Here is a 20,677-nt window from a genome sequence, read left to right as displayed (position 1 = left end):
GCACAGTTTTGGTGGGTTTGCTCCAGGAGCCAGAGGGTTGTTTTTTTTTTTTTAACCCTTAGCCTCTGCCTGATCCAGGACTCAGTTTCCTAGACTGGGGCCTTTGTGTAAGGGTCTCTTGGGTCTCTCTGAGGTACAGGGAGATGGAGAGAACAAGAAGGAGGAGGCAGGGGGAGAGCAAGAGGGAAGGGGAGGGCTGGGAAGATGACTCAGTGGGCAAAGTGCTTGCTGGGAGGGCACGGGGACCGGAGTTTGGTCCCCAGCACGCATGTCGAAGCCTTGTGCGGTGGCTGTCTATAATCCCGATGCTGGGGAGAGAGCTGGCCAGGTCGTCTAGTGCTATCAGCAAACTGGAGATTCAGTGAAATAAGATGGAAAACTATAGAGGAAGACACCTGATGTGAACATCTGGCCTCCACAGGCGAGCGCGGACACACACGCACGCACACACGCACACACGCACACACACACACACACACACACACACACACACACACACACACACACACGAGTGGTAAAAACAAAGGGAAGTGAGAGACGTGACTTTGAAGGGAACCTTGAGCCTACGCCCCTCACAATCAGGGAGAAAAGTGAGAAGTGCCCTCCTTGGGCCAAAGAACCTGATTTACAAGTGAACACTGTTGGCAGTCAGTGGAGCTGTGGCCTGAGGCTGAGGATGATACTGTGTGGGCTGTGTCCACAAGCGGGGCACCAGGGGCAGTGCTAAGTGACACGGGAGGGTATAGCTCACCCCCTCCTGGTAGAGGGGTGGCTCTGCCCCACTGAAAAAGGAGCTTTGCTTCGGTGAGGGGCGAACTGCTTCCAGGCTTGGGGTAGGAGGAAACGCAGGTGTGAACACGGCAAAGGACAATGTTTTAGTTAGGGTTTCTACTGGTATGAAGAGACACCATGAGCATGGTAACTCTTATAAAGGAAAACAGTTAATTGGGGTGGCTTACAGTTTCAGAGGTTTAGTCCGTTATTGTCATGGTGGGAAGCATGGTGGCATGCAGGCAGACATGGTGCAGAAGGAGCTGAGAGTCCTACATCTGGATCCACAGGCAGCAGGAAGAGAATGAGACACACTAGGCCTGGCTTGAGCTTCTGAGACCTCAAAGCCCACCCACAGTGACATACTTCTTCTAACAAGGCCACACCTACTCCAACAAGGCCACACCTTCCAATAGTGCCACTCCCTGTGAGCCTATGGGGCCATTTTCATTCAAACCACCACAGAGAGGCTTCTGGAAGCTGAGTTCAGTGCTGCTCAGAGAAGTGCTCAGAGGTCCCCCCTCCCACTTCCCAGTGCTCTGCAATGGTCACAGCCCTGTCCTGGAGCGTGCACACGGTTGGCTTCCATCTCTGTAGCCAGCCGTTCAACTGCCAACCTTGCTGATTCTAACCAAGTTGAGATAGCCACTCTTCAATGGGAGGATGCTCAGAAACATCCCAGGCATGAGCAATCGCCCAACCTGGGGCTCTCATCTCACTGTCATGTTGCTCCACTGGGCTTCCCAAACCCTAACAGCCCTACAGGTCACTCCGGCTGTGTTCCCAGTGACTCTTCCTAACAGTAAGCACACATCCCATAGTTAGTTTCTACACCAGGGGATATGTGATACCTTCCACCGCCTCCTTCAGTGCCTAGGACACCCAGGCAGGGCTGTTATCAGCCTATTCTACACACAGGAAACAGCACGGCTCAGCATTTGGAAAGAAAAGCACACACAGTCACAGCAGAGATATAGGTGATAGAGGGGAAGCATGCTACTCAGAGCCGATGTCTTCACTGGTCCCCAGGTCCAGCTGCCTGCAAGTGTGAGGACATGGGTTTACTGTCCCTTCATCTCCGGAACCCCACTTCAGGAAAGGCAAACAAAACTGGCTTCTCACCTGTTGGCAGTCCTCCGGCCACAAGGGGGCAGTACTGTAGCATATAGTGGGGGCTGCATCAGTATGCATTTGTTTGGACTGGGTTAGTCGGGGAAAACACCACAGGGTTCTGAGTGTGGCAGTGGCATCTAGTGTGTGTGTGTGTGTGTGTGTGTGTGGTGTGTGTGGGTCTAACTTCTATGGCCCCTGCCCTCACCTGCCTGTTCCCAGTGTCTCCTGAGGGCACAAATCAAAAGAGCTGGCGTCCATTCAGGGCCTTTCCGGGGATGCGGTTTCTCTCCCTTCAAAATAACAAGGTCCAGAGGTCTTGTTTCAAACCCTTTATGCTGCTGCTGTTGGTTTTCTGGTGTTGTTTCTTGTTTGTTTGTTTTTATTTTTTAATTGCAACTTCCTCTCCCAAGAGCTCAGTGAAACTCTTGGTTCAGAGCCGGGACAGAGGGCTGGAGGGCGCCAGGCCCGAATGTCTGGAACCATTAGCACCCTCTTCTTACCCTCCCCAGCGTGTTATGTACGGCTGGAACATCTTCACAAAGGGAAAAGCAAAGGTGGGCGCAAGCATGGCCAGGGCCCATGTCCAGGTGTCTCAAGTTCAAGTCCTATTTCAGCAAAGCCCTCACTGGCCTGAAGAGAGGCCCTGAGACCCCCATGGATGGACCCCAAGGGCTCAATGATGTGAGGCCTGCAGGGCTGGGGAAAGGCCTGGCTCCTGGCCCCTGTAACATGATGGCTGTGGAAAGGGAGGGTATCAGCTCAGTGGTAAGGGGAAGTTGGAGCTGAGTGAGTGCCATCCTGTTAGTCTCCCCCCTGTCCTAGCCTGAGATGAATAGGTGAGTGATGGAACAGGTCCAGAGTCCCCTCTCAGCTTGCTTGACCTCTGGTTCAGACCCAGTTGGGCATTTGGACCAGACACACCCATTCACACTACATTTACTGGACCTCTGCCTGACCTGCTACCTCTGCCTGACAGTCCTGGGGATGCAGGAAAACCTCCAAACTCCAGCTGGCAGCGTGGTTCAGAACTCTGACTCCAGCCAGGAATTCTGGGCTGTGCTGGGGACCCCTCTGTGAGGGGCCCCGAGTGCAGAGTGGCTGCAGAGCATGTGTGGAGCAGGGATGAGAGAGTCACTGGACACTGCTCCCCACCCCCACCCCACCCCCGGCCTTTTGGAAAATGAATGTACCGGGACCCTGAGAGGGGGCTGGCTCCGGGACTCATCACTCTGCTTCAGCATGTAGGCTCCCCTAGCATCCGTGCAAAGCCCTGAAAAGAGTGTTAGGCCAAGCCTGAGGCATTCTGGGCTGTTAACGAAGGCCTAGCGCCCCCTCTTTGCTTCCCCGTGTCTTCAGGCTATCCTGAGGCACTGCATTAGCTGCTGCCATACCTGCCAAGGGGTGGCACTGTAGGCCATCAGTCTTCTAAGACGAGGTTTAACCACACCTTGGCTTTGGCCCCCTGCCCTGCTGCCTTCAATCCATCACATGGCAGGCTTCACAGTCACTTAGAACTGAGGCTCACTGCACGCCAGGCAGTTTTGGTCGGGGAACACATCCCACTTAAGCTCAGGGAGGCTCAGGTCCTGGGGAACCGGAGGACAGGAACTGAACAAGACACATCCAGTGCTCTCTTTATCCTGTCCCTTCCCTAGCTTGTTACTTGCTGAGGACACAGTCAGTCAGTTCCCAGCCACGGTCTATCTACCTTCCCCTAGGGTTCTGTATCAGGGTGGTTGGCTCTATCTTCGGGGCTTCTGAGTGGGGACCAGGCACACTTCGCCAGCTCTGAGGATGCTGACGCAACCAGTTCAGAGGCCACACTCTAAGAACCGTGTGCTAAAACAAAGAGACCCAAGGCAGGTCCAGGCCGACAATGCCCCCAAAATACAGGCCTTACTCCTTGGGTCCGGGCTCTGCCCCTCCCAGGCCTGGCCGGCTGCCTCTGCTTCAGGTTGGCGCTGGACATGCAGGTGGCTAGCTCCCTCTGGTCCGGAAGGCCCTCCCACGTCTCCTCGTAGTTCTGCTGTATGTCTGGCCTCCAGCTTTTCCAGGCTCCATTCCCTAATGCCACAGGCTCTACAAGGGCTGCATCATGGCCTCACCCTGAGACACAGGCCCTGGCAGACAGCAGGTACTTTATAAGCGCCTGTGTGTGGTGACGCAGAGCCACCAGAAGCCGAGTATGTGGTTGGGGTGGCAGTGTGCCAGCATCTCCTGCTGGTGTGTGTGTGTGTGTGTGTGTGTGTGTGTGTGTGTGTGTGTGTGTGTGTGTGTTTGTTTATTTGTTTCCCAGGCTGGCCAGAGATGACCTTGAACTTCCGCTCCTCTTGCCTTCACCTCTTGAGCACTGGGATTACAAACATAAACTAACATACCCGGTTTATGCATCGCTGATGACTGAACCCAGGGCTTCCTGCATGCAGGGAAAGTGTTCTAGCAAGCTCCTGTCTCTCAGACTTCCTCTTGCATAAGGAAACAGGGACAGCTCTGAATGTGGGAGCCTCAGGGTGGAGCCCTCCCCTGGGTTGCCTGAGGAGAGGCCTCACTATGGGGTACCCAGTGGATGAATTTATGGCTCTGGAGAGGGCCGAGTACCAGAAGAGGAGGGAAGAAGGAGGTCTGAGCAGAGCTGCTTCTGGTCCTTGCCAGCTGTGTGCCGTTGGGAAACCCTGCATCATGGCCTCACCCTGAGACACAGGCCCCGGCAGACAGCAGGTACTTTATAAATGCCTGTGTGTGGTGTCTGCCCAAGACATCTCAGTTTCTTTGCCTTTAACACTGGTGTGGTAACTATTTAAGGCTTCACAGTGAAAGGAGAGTGCCTCACCACCGTCCCCGGCACTAGAGTCAGTGACCTCATCTTACAGGACAAGGGACCAGTTCCTGAAGCAACGTCACTTGCCAAGGGTGCATAGCCAGGAAAAAGCAGTATGGCTGAGCTGGGTCTGGGTGTTGGGTGACAGCTGGGATTGGGGCTAGAGTGAGGCTGGGTCTGAGATTAGAGCTGGGAGTGGTGCTGGATCTGGGCTGTGGCTGTGACTACAACTGTCCAAATTTTTACTTGGGGCTGAGGCTGGAGCAGGACTGTGCCTCGGCCTCTGGCTTCCCCCAGGGCTTCTCGTTTCTCCAGACAAGGGGCCAATCAATCATTGAGTGTAAGCATAGGTCTCTGGTTGGATACTGGGTCCAACCCTGGCTGTGGGTAGGGGGCAGTGGAAAGGCTGGGTGGGAGCAGACGTAAATGGAATGAGAGCCGAGTCCATTCAAGTAACTCAGGAGTCAGTCAGTAGGCGAAGAGGGCTTTGGGAAAGGAGCTGCTCCAGCCAGGCCAGGGCATGGATAGGCATTAGAGCTCACCTGTAGGAGTGAATATTGTCACAGCAGGCAGCCCACCTGGGAAACAGCCCTGTCTCTTCAACCGTGCACAAAACCACACCTATGTGGTGTGCACCAGGGCTGGGCATTGGCTATGCCTACCACCTCAAGGGGTCTTGTGCTCCAGGCAGCCCATGCTCAAGCCTGTAAATGCCATCTTGCCCCGCACAGCTCTGGACAGCTTGACATCATGTCTGCCTGGGTATCAGAAAGACCCAAACAGAAATTTGGACATTCCTCCTGTCATAGTATTCGTGTGTCCTGGTACCTCATCTTATTTTATCTACTGTGGCAGGATCTAACTATGCAGCCCAGGCTGGCCTGGAACTTTCTGTGTAGCCCAAGTTGGCCTCAAATTCAGGATCCTCTTGTTTCATCCTCCTGAGTGCTGGGATGACAGGGATATGCCACCACCCCTGGCTCTGTCCCTCATTTTAGGACAGAATGATTATGCTGCTCTTTAGATAGCCCCACTCCATATCTCATGCTGACTGTGTGATGAGCACTGACTGGGCTGTGTTGGGTGTCTGGTGATGAGGGGACACAGTTCTCCTGCCTGTGGAGCCCCAGGGAGCAGGGCTATTGGGCAGACTGGACACATCCCTAGCTCAGGCCTCATGTGCAGCCATGGTCTGGCAGTGCTGTGGCCTTGGTGGTACCCACTGACTTCCCCTCTCTATTTCCTTTGCAAAGTCTGAGTTCTGGGCAGGCCTGTCTTGGTCACAGTCACTTCCCCTGACCTAGCACAGGAGTTAAGTGGAGAGGACAGGAGCTGCTGTGGGAGGGGTGTTCAGCCCCCGGGGGTCTGCAGGGTGGTGGGTGGGGATGTTCTGTTCTCTGTGCATAAGAACAGCCTCGACAGGCTGCAGCTTAGTTTCCAGAACAGCTCCCTTGGTTTTCTCTGCAGCCTGCCTTCTCCTATTGTGTCCCCACCGGTCTCTGAGCACAGAACTGCAGGTTCTAGGCCCAGATACCTGCGTTCCTAGGCTCTCTATGGTTGCCCTCCCTTCCCATGCCCACCCTGTTCTGCTTGGAGCCTCAGTATCCTCCAGGATTCCTTGCATTCTTCTAGGTAGGCGCTTATTCCCCAGCCTGCCAACCACAACTCTAGTAATTTGTTTTTCTTGTCTTGGGGACTTTGCTGGTCATCCCTGAATTCCCTCCAGCTCAGCTTCTCGTCCAAAGCCATCATTCAGCCAGTTCCTTGAGCATGCCTTCCCGAATCCCACCCTTGCTCCCTCCTCCAGAACCCAGCAGCCCTCACTGTCCACATCATACACTTGGCACTTAAAATCTACCCACAATTCAGATGAGATCAGGCACTTCCAGGGTGTTAAGGCCATAGACATCTACCTACAATTTGACAGTAGAACCTACTCACTCAGTTCGAGCACATCCTGAGCCTGGATCCATGTCCCTACCCTGTGCTGGATAGTTTTATGTCAACTTGATACAAGCTAGAGTTATCTGAAAGGAGGGAACCTCAACTGAGAAAATGCCTCCATAAGATCCAGCTATAGGGCATTTTCTTGATTAGTGATTGATGAGGGGAGGGCCCAGTCAATTGTGGGTGGTGTTATCCCTGGGCTGGTGGTCCTGGGTTCTATAAGAAAGAAGGTTGAGCAAGTCAGGTGAGTAGGCCGGTAAGCAGCACCCCTCCATGGCCTCTGCATCAGCTCTTGCCCTGTTTGAGTTCCTGTCCTGGCTTGATGGACTACCATATGGAAATGGAAGCCAAACAAACCCTTTCCTCCCCAACTTGCTTTTTGGTCACAGCATTTCATCGCAGCAATAGTAATCCTGACTAAGACACCCCCCTTTTGCTGGTTTAGTCTCGTGGGCAATGTGAACATAAATTAATACTAGGGAATTCAAATGAGGGAGAGTGGAAGGTGCTAACAGGGAGAAGGGAGTAAGGAAGGGGCAAGCAGGATGCCAAGCCCTGAACGTGACTGGGGAGGGGGTGATGAGGGAGAGAGCACCCCATAAAGAGCATGTTAGGCACAAAGGCCCAGAGGCAGGCAGAGCTCAATGGATCCGATCATCAGAAAAGCTCAGTCTGGGACTGGGAGATGGAACTCAGCTGGGTAAAGAGCTTGCTGTGTAAGCACGAGAACTGAATTTAATCCCTAGCACATGGGTAAAATCTGCTCATGGTGGTGTCTGCCTTTAATTCCAGTGCTGGAGAAGTGGAGACAGAAGGATCCCTGGGGCTTCTAGATCAGTCAGTGAGTTCCAGGTTTAGTGGGAGAACTCAGTAGTGAGTTCCAGGTTCAGTGGGAGAACTCAGTAGTGAGTTCCAGGTTCAGTGAGAGAACTCAGTAGTGAGTTCCAGGTTCAGTGGGAGAACTCAGTAGTGAGTTCCAGGTTCAGTGGGAGAACTCAGTAGTGAGTTCCAGGTTCAAGGAGAGAACTCAGTAGTGAGTTCCAGGTTCAGTGGGAGAACTCAGTAGTGAGTTCCAGGTTCAAGGAGAGAACTCAGTAGTGAGTTCCAGGTTCAGTGGGAGAACTCAGTAGTGAGTGAGTTCCAGGTTCAGTGGGAGAACTCAGTAGTGAGTTCCAGGTTCAGTGGGAGAACTCAGTAGTGAGTTCCAGGTTCAGTGAGAGACTCTGTGTCAAGAAAAAAAAAAGAAAAGAAAAAGAAAAAAAATCCCCATTACCTAGGAAGGCATCATAATTCCTCAAATACTGGAAAGTTCTGGAGGGTTTGGGCTAAAAGTTGCTCTGGTCTTGCCTCACAGAACTTATAAGCAAGACTTTGAAGGGTCAATTGTTTGGCTACACCCAAGAGCCCTACTAGAGTGAATTGTGTGTGAGTGTGTGTGCGCGCACACACACTCGAGAACTCGCATTCATGCATGTGACACATGTGAGCATAGGAGAGTCCAAGGACAACTTACAGAGTCAGTTCTCTGCTTCTGTCATGTGGGTCCCGGGGATTGAACTCAGGCCATCAGGCTTGCCAGCAAGCACATTTACCCACTGAGCCATTCTGCTGGCACAAGAACATATTGAAATACACAAATACCTAAGCTCCCGGCAAGGTAAAAATCCACAACACGTGCCACCCAGGAAACAATTACCTAGTGTCAGAAAAGCAAACAACCCACAGTGAAGAGAAAATCCAGTCAGGGACACTAACCAGAGGCAGGTCAGGTGACAGACTAGGGAGATGTGAGTGCTAAATAGTTACTGTGTCCTATAGTTCAAAACACTCGGGAAAACCCAGGGACAATCAGAGTTAAAAGAAACAGAACAAAGTCCTGCAGATAAAGAAGTAACAATGTCAAAAAAGACAAATAAACAAGCACTCCAATTAACGTCAGATTAGACACAGAAGGAAAGGCCGGGGAACTCACTGATGGCAATGGAAATGATGCAAAATGAAACATGGAGATAGAACACAAGTAAATAAAGAACAAACAGAGCCTCCTAAGATGTGGAAACTGTAGGTGGCCCACTGTCTGGGTGATGAATCCCCAGGAAGATGATCAGAAGATAGACTGGGTATTTTCCAAACTGGGGGCCAGCGGCAGGGCTCAGGGAGTAAAGACGCTGCAAGAGCCTGGTGGCTTGAGATCAATGTCCAGAACCCATGCAAAGGTGGAAGAAGAGTAATCCCACAAAGTTGTTCTCTGGCCTGCACGTGTGCACAGGCGCATGCACACATGCTCACACCCCCACGCAGACACACACACACACACCACTAGAAATTTTTAAAAAGGAAGTTTTCAATCAGGATAACAATAATAAGCCTTTAGATTCCCCAAAGCTCAACAAACTGCAAACAGGAGGGTCTTAAAGGAAACAACAGCCAGGAACATGCCTGCAATATCCAGAGAGAGCCTAAAAAACACAGCACAAAGACTCAAGGCACTCAGGAATGGAGGCAGGAATGACAGCAGACTTTGGGCTGGAGACAGCGGCAGGTCGGAGACAGTGGAATGGGGTGCCAATCAGTTAAACACAAAAACAATCCAACAACCTGGAGCTTTCTATACAGGAAAAAAACCAAAATTCTTTCCAAAATGAATGGTAAGTCTGCGATGACTTCAGAACTGACCGCCCCTGCGGACACCCGAAAGACAAGGTCCCGGAGTACAGGGCCACAGTGAAGCCAGCCTCTTGCAGGATGCACCGGTTTGGAGCTGACACAGGCAGATTTTTACTTTCACTCTAGTGGCCCAACCTGGGCAAGGGGCAATATCCAGGCAGACTAGTCGAGGGTTTCCTGTGAGGACTTTAACCCTCACAAAACCCAGCCTCCCAGGGTCTGAGGGGTATATATACTCTGCTCACATGGGAGCTTGTGGTATCTGTGTATTTTGGAAGAGGCCCAGGCTGAGAGCAGTATCTCTGAATACCTTCACCAAAGAATAGGGGTGGGGAGTGAGGTGTGCTGGGCACAGTGATCTGAATACACATGCCTTTGTTCTTAAACCTCACCTGTCACTAAGGCATAAGCATGCAGAAGAAAATCTGTCAATATTTTTAAAAAGTAAACCAGGAAAAATACATTTTAGTTGTTCCTAAAGTCACTTGTAGTTTCCATGGCTACAGAGGTGCCCCAGGTATTGAGACAGGAAGGTGGGGCTCTCCTCAGTCCTCCACTTGGCCCTGTCACTTCTATGCTGGAGTAAAGTCTGTTGTTTTTGATGCTCCGAAGGTTTAGACTGGGTTCTCGGATCAGAGAGTCCCAGTTTGGCTTATTTCACAGGTGGGAAACTGGGAAGAGGTACCCACGTCACTTCAAACAACGGAGGGATGACATGAACCTCAGGTCCTTTCAGGACCACACCTCAGGTTGGTCAGCTCAGACAGAGGTGCCCTGACAGCAGAACCCTCGTCTGGTGAACGGCAGGGCTGGTGTCCCCTGTGACAGGCCCTTCCCTCACTTACACTTGTACTCCCCTTGTCTGCCCAGGTCATATCTCCCTGGCTGGACTCATACTCTCCTCCATTCTGGTCCCTCAGGGCCTCGCCTGCACCGAGTCCTCACTGTCTCCTTGCTTCCACCTGCGACCCATCTCCCCAGAACCACCTCAGGCCTCACCACTACGTCAGCTCCTTCCTCCGGTCTCAGCTCAGTCTGGCCTTTGGGGAGCTCTCTTGACCAATGTTGATCCATCCCCCGGGCACCTTCCCAGTGCAGGGCCTATGCACCATGTGTAGTGGCCTGAGATGCCGTTATCTCCCTACTCTGTGTCCTCTGCAGCCATGGGACAGGAAGTGTCTTCTCCTTCCCCTTGCTTCTTACACACTTAGGCTCTGCTGAGAGGGACATGACTCCCCTTCCCTCCTCCTCCATCCCACCTCCCTCCTACTTCCTTCCTCCCTGTGACCCCAGACTTCCTCTCTGTCCTCATGTGGACACACCAGCAGGACTCGAGTTGCCTTGAGCCAGCAGGGTGAGGGGGCGCCTCACTCCTCCGCCTAGTCTCTCTCTCTCCCCAGTATCTGTTCAGGGCCAAGTATCTGCCAAGCCTGGGAAAACGATGCTAGCATTACCTACATGAGCATTTATCGAGTGGCCACTTCATCCCAGCCGATTTCTTTCCCCCAGCCATCAGTTTTACCAGCTCGGGCCACCCCACTCACTCTCTCTGCTCCGACTGGAGGGAAGGTAAGGGAAAGGGGTCTCGTCCCTGTTCCTCGCCCATCACTTCTCCAGATTGGCGGAACTGGGGCAGACCAGACAGCAGGTGCCAGCTCTGAGCTTTCATCTCTGTGAGACCTGCTTATGATATCACATCAGGAGGGTTTGAGCCTAGCCACTCCTGGGCACTCTGTAAAAACACAGACCCAGTAAGCTTCCTCCCTCCCCTACAATGGACCTTGTACTACCATGTGAGTGGCAGAGTCTTTCCTTGGTGACCTTGGCTTGGTCATATGACTTAGCCAATGAAGCAGGGACAAAAGGGACCACATCCCAGTTCTAGGCAAAGTCTTGAAGAAGTATGCATTCCTGGGATCCAGATAGTGTATCCAGAAAGCACATACTCAGAGTCTGGAGCTGTGGAAGAGCCCTGAGGGTGTAGACTGGACACCCACAGTGAGTGGAACAGCCCCAGCTACCTATACGCCTGTAAGCAAGAAGAGCTTTGCTTGCTGTTCTCTTGGCAAATGTCAGGACAGCATGTTACACAGTCACTATGCCAATAACTGACTAATACACACGTGAGCTATCAGCCTTGCTACTCAGGCTGAGACATAACAAGTGCTAAGTACAATAAAGCAAGAGTGACTGAGAGAATGCCCAGGGGCCATTTGCTACCCAAAAGGCAGAGCCTGATGAAGCTTCCCTAGGAGCCGGCAGTCAGAGAACATGAGGGCGCCATGTTGCTGAAGTAGCCAAGTGAAAGCAGTCCTCCAGGAGGCATAGAATCTTCCAGAAGCCTGGGTCATGTGCCTGCAGAATGGGAGTGAGACAGTGTCTCCAAAGCACAGTGTTTCTTCCTGTCCCAAGGCTGCAGAGGGCACAGGGTGAGCTGCGTGTGTCTCTAGGTGTGTGTTTGTCCACACATGTATATCTTGTGTGTGTGTGTGTGTGTGTGTGTGTGTGTGTGTGTGTGTAGTTCTGGAGATAGAATTCAGGGCCTCTTGCATGTTAAACAAGTTCGCGACTACTGAGCTACATTCGCTCTGTGCATATGTGTTGTATGTATGTGTATGCCTCTGTGTGTCTATTACATGCATGTGCTTGTTGTGTGTGTTTATGTGTATTTTGTGTTTCCCCATGTGTGTCTCCATGTGCATGTCTCGATGTGGGTGTCTTCTCAGTGTGGGCATGTGTGTTTTTGTATGTGTGTCTGTGTTGGTCCTCATGTGCATATCTGTGTATCTGCTAGGTGCATGCCATGTGTGTGCATAGGTATATTTGTGCATATCTCTGTGTGTGTTCATGTATATGTCCATGTGTGTGTCTACATGTACACGTGTGTCTCTTTATATCAGCTATGTGCATGTCAGTCATGTATATGCATGTCTGTGTTTCAGAGTGTCCCCTTATGAATGGCTCTGTGTCTGCGTGTGCATGTGTGTTTCTGCTTGTGTCCCAAGTGTAGGTCTCTCTCTGTGTCAGCTGTGTTTTTCGTTGTTTCTTTGTGTGTCTGCTGTGTGCATGTCATGTATGTGCATGCGTCCCCATATGCATGTCTGTGTATACCTGTGTGTTTGTGTGCGTATCTGCATTTGCCCCTGTTATTCATGTCTGTGTGTGCATGATTGCCTCTGCACGTGTCCCCATGTGCATGTCTCTGCATGTGCCTGCTGTATGCATGAGCATCTGCATCTGTCCCTGTGTGTGTCTGCATGTCTGTCTGTGCTGTATTCTGACACACAGGAGGAAGACAGGAACAGAGTGGGGTCCGGGGTCCCAGCCATCCCGCAGATGTCAGCCAGCCTGCTCAGCAGTGAGGGAAGGGCTGCAAGACCTCTAACACCAAGCTGAGGCCCTGCCTCTTTCTCCTCCCCGGCAGCACTCCAAGTGCTCTTAGAAGAGGACGTACGAGGTCCTCGCCTGCATACACCCCTGGAGGGCCAAGCACCAGATTCCTGTGCTGTCTGCCCACCACGCATCCTCGGCCCCACTGTCCCCTTCATCTCCTCACTTAGCTGACTGGCATGGCTCGTCCACCCAGAGCAGCCCTGAACAGCAAGGCTCAGCACAGACCTGCCTGGAGCATTTTCATTTTATGGAATGGGGCTCAGCCGGCTGTGGTGACACACATCTATAATATCACTACTCAGGAGCCAGAAGTTAGAGGACTGTGTTGAGTTTGAGGATAGCCTGGGCTACCTAGTGAGATCTTGTCTCAAAACAAAACAAAATAAACAACAACAAAAAAAAACAAAAAACAAAACAAAACAACAACAACAACAAAAAAAAAAACATGGCAAACAAACCAACAGACAAACCAGGCTTTGGGGATTTTCAAGTGAGCGGAAACATGCCGAATAGGCCCATCTTTCGGCTTAAATAATCTTTATAACTCTCCATGGTCCTGAAGTGGCAGTGTTGACCCCAGGGTCTGATGGGGTGAGGCTCCCCCACCTTGAGTCATCCTCTGTCACTGGTAGCTCTGTGTCAGGAGAGCTGAAATGAGGCGATAGGCCCTGGGGGCTATAGGCAGGCTGTTGCGTCCTGTGATGGTCCTCTGTCCTGAGGACACTGGACAGGGTTGCGGGAGGCAAGTTTTCCCAAGGCAGATGCCACTTCTGGCTCTAACAATGGTTGTCCTGACCTGGAGGCCATTCAGGGTCACACACTAGCCACTGCACCTTTTGGAAGATGGGACTGACCCTCCCTCATTCCACATGGAACTACCCATAACAGGGCCCACTGTGTCCCAGGTGCTCTACCAGCTGCTGGGGTGGGGGTGGGGTATAATGAGCGGCACCTGGCCTCAAGACCTCCCAGCCTCGATGCAGACCAGACCAGAGGGGAATGGACCTGACAGTGACAGGCAGAGGGGAGCAGGGGGAAGACCTTCGGGGGAAAGCTCTCAGAGAGTTCCAGAAATGCACAGAAGCAAGCATGCGGGGCATAGCAGGGCACAGCAGGGCACAGCAGAGGTTGAGAGGGTGGATCCATTCCATGAAGGGCTCCATGGGCTGCGGCAGGGTGTCTGAGTTTCTCAGCCCACATGGCACGGGAGCTGGTCAGCAGCCTCTCTCCCTGATCCAAGTCCAGAGACTCCAGAATCTACTGCCATGTTCCACCATGCTCCTGCAGGGGCCTGGAATCATCCCTGATATCAGAAGGGAAACCACTCCTGTCTTTATATGCCAGGAAACTGGAGCAAAAAGAGGGGTAGTGACCAGGCTGCTTTCACCAGCAGGTCCGAGGTAACTGCTAAGAGTCTGGTTGATGGCAGACCCTACCTCTTCCCAGGCTTCCCCACTCTCCTCTTTCTTATTCTCTCCCCATCCGATCTCCTCATCAGTGAAGTGTGGCTCCCCAGGAGAAAGGAGACACAGACTGGTGGGAATATGAACAACTACAAGAGTGATTTCCCAAGACACTGTGCCGTGAAACAGCCTTCTGCAATGGAGTTTTGTTTTGTAATTAGAGGGCATCTCATGTGGGAAGCCTCAGGAAGGTAAAAAATCACAGACGGCTGTACTCTTTAATTCTGCGAGTTGGTTTATAAGGAGCTTCCCACGTAATGAGTGTTTTAACCAAACAAACGCCAGACACAGGTAAACACCCCACAGTCCTTATGTCAACCACGTGGGCAAAGACTAGCGAATTCTAGAGAAAGCGACACAGACTGCCCCACACAACTCCAGCCTGTCTCCTTTCAAAGGAGATGTAATCAAGGCCTCTCACACATAGAGGGCATGGTGCCAGTCCTGGGGTAAGCAGCCTGGACTGTGGGGCTCTGGAATGGGCTCAGAAAAAAGAACCCCAAGTGGGTGTCTGCCTGTAAACTGGAAAAATGAACATCTTTATTTTGCCTTAGGGAAGTTCCTGAATGTTCCCAGTGAGACTGTGTATGCCAACCCTGAGTGGAGGGATTTGGAAAACACAATATAAATATTACATTTCAAACATTGTAAGGTGAACCCCAGACACATGCTAATGGTACTCCCAGCATCCTCCTCATTGCCTCCCAGAGCTCTGCAGCCTTGCTCTCCTAGCCTCCTGATGCTCCTGGCACACTGACAGCAAACAAGCACTAAGGGGTGTGCTTCCAGGCATGGTGGGTGGTCCTGCAGCAAGTGAACTGACTGGGCACGGATATGGAGGAGCCTGCAATAGAGGGTCCTTTGCCAGGGCCAGGAACAGGAGGTTGGCTAAACCTGCCTTAGGAACCAAAGCATAGGAGTGGAGATCTCAAATACACTCATATAGACACAGTCAGAAGCCAATGAGGCACCTGGGATTAGCCCCGTCTGGTGCTTTCTTCTCCTCAAAGAAAAATCAGGGGCATTTCTGGAGCCCATTGATGGTCAGGTAGCATCTCCAAATGGCCTCCCTTGCCTCAGCAACGGCAGCAGTGTCTGGCCCTCTGTGCAATACCTGCTTCCTTGACTATATACCTACCCAGTGGGGGCTCAGCTCTGACTGCATCCAGGATGCCTTCCCTGACTGTTCCAGCCTGAGGTGATTTCCATAGAATCTGGAGTACCTGCCTCCATGCTGCCATCCACACAGAACCTTCCCACACTGCAGTTTAATCCTGTTCACATGCCTGCTCCCACTCCCCCTCCTCCTAGGCCAGTCACTAGAGCCTTCTACTCAATGCGTACAGCCCAGTCAACTCTAAAACAGAGTGAACCAGTGAATGGCATACAGGCCTGTTGCCAAACCAATAGGTAGATCTGTGAGTCAACAGCCATGCCCTGCAAACATCTGGACCAGAAAGCCAGTTTGGGGCTAGGGCTTTGTGATAGAGGATGAAGCCCTGAAGCCCATCCCCAACATGGGAGCGGGAGTTAGGCCAAAGGACAAAAGAGGACCATTCATGAACAGGGACACTGAGGTCCAGTGTGGCGGCAGAGGAGCATGTAGACCACAGCCAAGGAGTCAAGGGCTTTTAGTTTGCACACAGTAAGCCAAGAAAAGCTGGATTGATTTTCCTTTGGCAGCACACACACATTTCTTTTAATACAAATATTTGAATATATTATAAAAATGAATATATATTAGGTAAGCACACACAAGGCAGAACATAAAAGAGACAAAACCACACATCACTGCTTTATGCAAGCAGAGACTGCTCCTGTCATAATGGCTGGTATGGGTGTTTGCTAATCCACGGTTAGGGAGCCAGGGCACCCACTTCCAGAGAGGTTGGCTGCTGGTCCCGAGGCCACAAACCAAATGCCATAAGCAAGTAACAGCAAAAGACAGAGGCTATTAACAGCCTGGGCACAAGCCCAGCCATTGGGCAGCGCAACCTGGGAATACCCAAGGATCAACTTTGCCACTGAGTAGCCTGCAGGAAGCCTGGAGCTGGTTGTAAGAGCTGAGCCACAGGTGGTGACAGCTTTGCCCATTGCCGGCTTTGTCTGTTTGACAAGGGCATTCCTTGTCTGTTCTGAGGCCATCTTCTGGTTTGGCCGGGAACAGAGTACCATGGGAGTTTCCCAGCAGTGTGCAGACGCTTCTATGAAACTGGACCCTCGTACAAGGTGAATGAAGAACCCGGGGAACAAGGGGTTCAGTAACCTCACTAGGGACACATACTTTAGACATAAACACTGTCCCGGTCAGTTCCTAAGCTGTGCCACCCCGCCACCCACACCAGGCATGCGAGGTGGTGAATGTGGCTGTAACCCTAGGAGCACGGCTTGTTCTGGAAGCACTGCTCAGGTCGCTAGCTAATCCTCTCCTGATTCCCAGATAGCTGTACAGCCCTCCTCCCAACCACCTCACTACGGGAGAAATGGTTTTAGAATCACGAGCACGCATATGCATGTGCGTGTGCGTGTGCGTGTGCGTGCGTGCGTGCGTGTGCGTGTGCGTGTGTGTGTGTGTGTGTGTGTGCACATGTATGCCAGAGGACAACATGTTTTTGAGACAGGGTCTTTTGCTGGCAAGGAACTTTTCCAAATAGGCTAGGGTGCCTGGCCAGCAAACCCCTGGGATCTGCCTGTCTCTACCTCCCCCGTTCCGGGATTACAAGCATGTACCCCCATGCCTGGCTTTCCCGGCTCCCTCTCATGGGTCCTAGAGATCAAACTCGGGTCCTCCTGCTTACAAGGCAAGCACTTTACCAACTGAGCCTTTGCCTCAGCCCTGCTACTGGAGAGGTAGACAAAAGCACAGGGCACTGGCTCAGTCTGGCTAGAGCCTTTCCCACAGATGCCCCTCTGGATGGGCTGGGAGGACCCTGAAGACAGGTAGCAGCATCCCACTGGGGTGGGATGTACCATCAGGTGCTACCTTGGTGCTGAAGAAAAAGCGCTACTCTAGGCCCACAAGGACTGCCTCCACATCACTCTCACAGGTCACCCCAGACTCTAGTGTAGGCCAGTCTGGGTGATGTTTGTTCAGTCCTGGGCAATATTCCCCACTACTCCAAACCACCCCAGCACCCCACACGGCTGGCATCTGCTCAATGACCACCGTCCTGGTCCAGATGGACATGGTGACCTCTTCTGAGTCCTCTTGCCTTCCCTCTCCAGTCAGGCTCTATATTACAGGCCACAGTGTTAAGGCCAGGCCTGACCGTTGTCCACCAAGGTTTAGACTTTTGCATAAGGCCCCCTTATAGCTGACATATAGCTTACAGAGCACAGCTTACAGCCTGGATCTGACTCCCAACACATCTCCAGTCTCCCCCCTCACAAGATCCCTGAAAATTAGGGACAGAGTCCCTGTGTCATTTCTTAGGAGTGTAAATCAGGAACCCACATGCCAGGCTCTGCACTCCAGCTTCCCACGGATTAAGGGTTCTGGCCACAGACTCCCTGTGCCTTGGGATAGCAGGAACAATCCCTTCTCAGGCCTTTCACGGCAGTTCCAAGCAAGGAAGTCAAGGCAGAGGACTTGGGCAGGAGTGGCTTCAACAACTTTAGCCTCTTCCATGAACCTGATTCCTGATGGAATGGAAAGCTTTGGGAGGAGAGAAGGAGAGGAGCTGGCCGGCACTATGGCTCCAGCCTGGATGAATCCCCTCTGTAGTGGATCCAGAGGGCCTGAGACTGCAAGGAAGTCTCAGCAAGGGCAGCAATGAGGTAGGCAGGAAGCCCCTTCCTGTTCCACCACATCCTCACCACGCTTCTGGTCATGCCCGAAGCCAGGTGCCACCAAATACCCACAGGAAGGCGGAAGCACCCTTAGTTTTGAAGATGAGAATGCTGCATGATTTACTCAAGACCTGGGCCTTGAATCCACATTCCCACCATACAAATAACCACTTTCCTGCCACCTAGTTCAGGGTTTGAAGGGGATCAGGGCAGTGGTGGCAGTGTGGGAGCAGAGTGGACAGTCTGGGCAGTGTGCCACTCTGCCTCTCCCCCCAAACCCCTGAGAATTTAGAGTCCAATATAATTGACTGTGAGGTGACAAATTTCTGCTTTGAGCACTATCATCATTACTCCTTGGATTGCTAGGTCTGCAGGAATAGGTCTCCAGGCAGTGAAGCCTCGCTCGGAACCGGCACCAGGCTTAGGCACTTAGACCCAGCCCCAAAGTGCAAAACCTGGGTGACAACTTAGGTAGAGGATGGGATGGGCAGGAATGGGGAGGACTGAGAAGAACCCCAGGGGCCATCCAATCCATCTGAGGTCTATAAAGGGACAGGGACTGGCCCAAGGTCACCCAGGAAGATGGGCAGAACTGGCCAAAGTCTTGACCCCTCTATGTGTGCCCATGTTCTCTGTAAGCTCTTTGTTCATGCTAGCTGTCTGTGCTCCGGGGAACCTCTCTCACTTGCAGGAGAGGTGAGGGTGGAGAGGTCACAGCACATCCTGGCTCCCACTCTCATGGCATTGCCTTGTCCCAGAGAGCCAGCAATGTTCTCCAGCTCCCCACCCCCAACCGCTATTCCAGGCACTCAGTTTGGGAGCTGTACCTCCTCCCAGACCTTACATCCTCCCGGCTTTACAAGTGAGTCAACACCAACCAGCCCTACAGGAGCTCAGGTGATGGGTACCGAGACCAAAGCACAAGACCACTCTGTCTCTTCTATGGCATGAGGCAAATGTACCACAAATGACTACCAAAGAAAGGTAGAAGGAAAGGGGGAAGTGAGCCCCTGGCCTCAGGAACGGAGAGAACTCAAAGACACACAAAGTTGCACGTATTCAGCGAGCCTGTAGCCCATGTGTCCAGGGAGGGTTTCAACCATATCCTCCTGGCCAGAGGTGCCAAGTTTGGAGAGTCTTGGCATGAAGACTTTACTCCCAATTCTATCTCAAGAAGGGGAAGATGGGCCGACGTGCTTTTCTGCAGCCATAAACTTCTAGGAGGTAGAAGCTGCCCCTGGAAGCCTGCCAAGACTTTGTCGACCAGCATAGGAAGGAAGGATCACAGGGGAGCAACCTGGTGCTCTCCTGCAGACCCCTGAACTCTAGCTTCCCCCAGAAGGGCCAAGGAACATGCTGGAACCTGTAGAAAGGTCTGGGGACTTGTCACCCGGGTGTCTTGCCCCCGAGTCCCATCAGCAAAAGCAAAGCCATGTGACCCCGGCCTGGGGAGGACAGGACATTGAGCAGGGTGAGAGAGTGGAGCCAGAAGGATGGATGTGAACCTGCTTTGGGGGTTTTGGTGTTTGGGGCGTGTCATTTCCTGCTTGAAAAACACACCTGCCAACCTGCTGTCCCCCTCCTGTCCTCACTATTTAATGTGGGAAAGAGGTGACAGGGGCTCCACCACCTGTTAACTCTGACCTTGGACAAGAAGCCAAACTTCTCTAAGCCTCAGTTTCCTCGTCTGTCAAATGGGGCCCCCAACCCTTTCATACAGGGGCTGGACAGAATGGATGCCAGCAGTAGCCCAAGTCAAGTATGCAACACCAACCTGGTGGGAAGCAAGTCTCACCACAGGAAACCAGGCATCTCAGTTCCAGGCAGGAAAGGATGAATGGAGTCAGGTATTCCATCTCTTCGGACAAACTTTCTCTCCCCATGCCCCTTCCCCCAGGCAGGCCACCCTTGGAGGGAAACAGAGTCCCTCTTCTGTCAGAGGGTTCCTCTGTCTCTTGGCCAGGACCCCACTGCACATCTGGGGCACTTGGAAGGTGGGCCGCAGTGGGATGGGTCATGCTGTACAGGTACCTGTGTAGGTCAGGGCACCTGATGCAAGGTGGCCAGGGCAGGCTGCAGTGGGGACTCCAGATGAAGTGGGTGCCGAGCCAGAGCTTCCCAGACTGCATCGCCCGCTCTCACACCATGACCTGCGCACCCTCTCGGCCCTTACCTTGAACCATGGGAACCACGTTGCCCCGGCAGGCGGAGGACTTGGACGCACGTGACAGGGCAGGCGTCCCTCTGTCCCGGACACAGCGAGTAGCGGCAAATGCAGCCCAGGCCACGGCCGGTGGTGCCTGCTGGGGCCAGACTGGCAAGAAAAGAGCGGAGAGGCTCCTGGAGGCCTCAGAGGAGGCAAGTGCGTGGCCAGGCGAGAGCCCCTGCCAGCTACGCGCTGCGGCCACGGCTCTGGACGCCAAGCTACCTCCCCGAGAGCTGCACGCGCGACTCCAGCCCAGTCCCGGGCGCGGGGCGCGCTCTGGAGGGGAGGGTGCGCGCGCTAGCCTGCTGGGGAGTGCGCGCTGCGGGCCCTGCGCGCGCCGTCGGCGGCGGCTGCGGGGGAGCAGCCGAGGAGCTGTCCCTGGTGCTGACGCTCATCCGCGGTCGTCCCCCCCCCCCCCCCCCCCCCCCCCCCCCCCCCCCCCCCCCCCCCGCGGCTGCACCCATATGCAAGGTCTGGGAACCCATACCTCCGTGTGCGCCCTGCGGGGTT

General features: G+C 53.0%; 1 protein-coding gene across 1 annotated transcript in view; it reads right to left on the bottom strand.

The window, feature by feature from the left end:
• Fam163b (family with sequence similarity 163 member B) overlaps positions 1-20,421 on the bottom strand; it is a 33,671-nt gene extending 13,250 nt beyond the window's left edge. The window contains exon 1 of the mRNA XM_052722919.1: positions 20,135-20,421. The gene's annotated coding sequence lies outside the window, so the exon portion shown is untranslated. The remainder of the gene's footprint in view (positions 1-20,134) is intronic.
• Between the last annotated feature and the right edge of the window lie 256 nt (positions 20,422-20,677).

This window comes from Peromyscus californicus, unplaced genomic scaffold, assembly GCF_007827085.1.
Source record: "Peromyscus californicus insignis strain IS unplaced genomic scaffold, ASM782708v3 Scaffold_7__1_contigs__length_154581171, whole genome shotgun sequence".
Lineage (NCBI taxonomy): Eukaryota > Metazoa > Chordata > Mammalia > Rodentia > Cricetidae > Peromyscus > Peromyscus californicus.
This window is presented reverse-complemented; position numbering and strand designations above follow the sequence as displayed.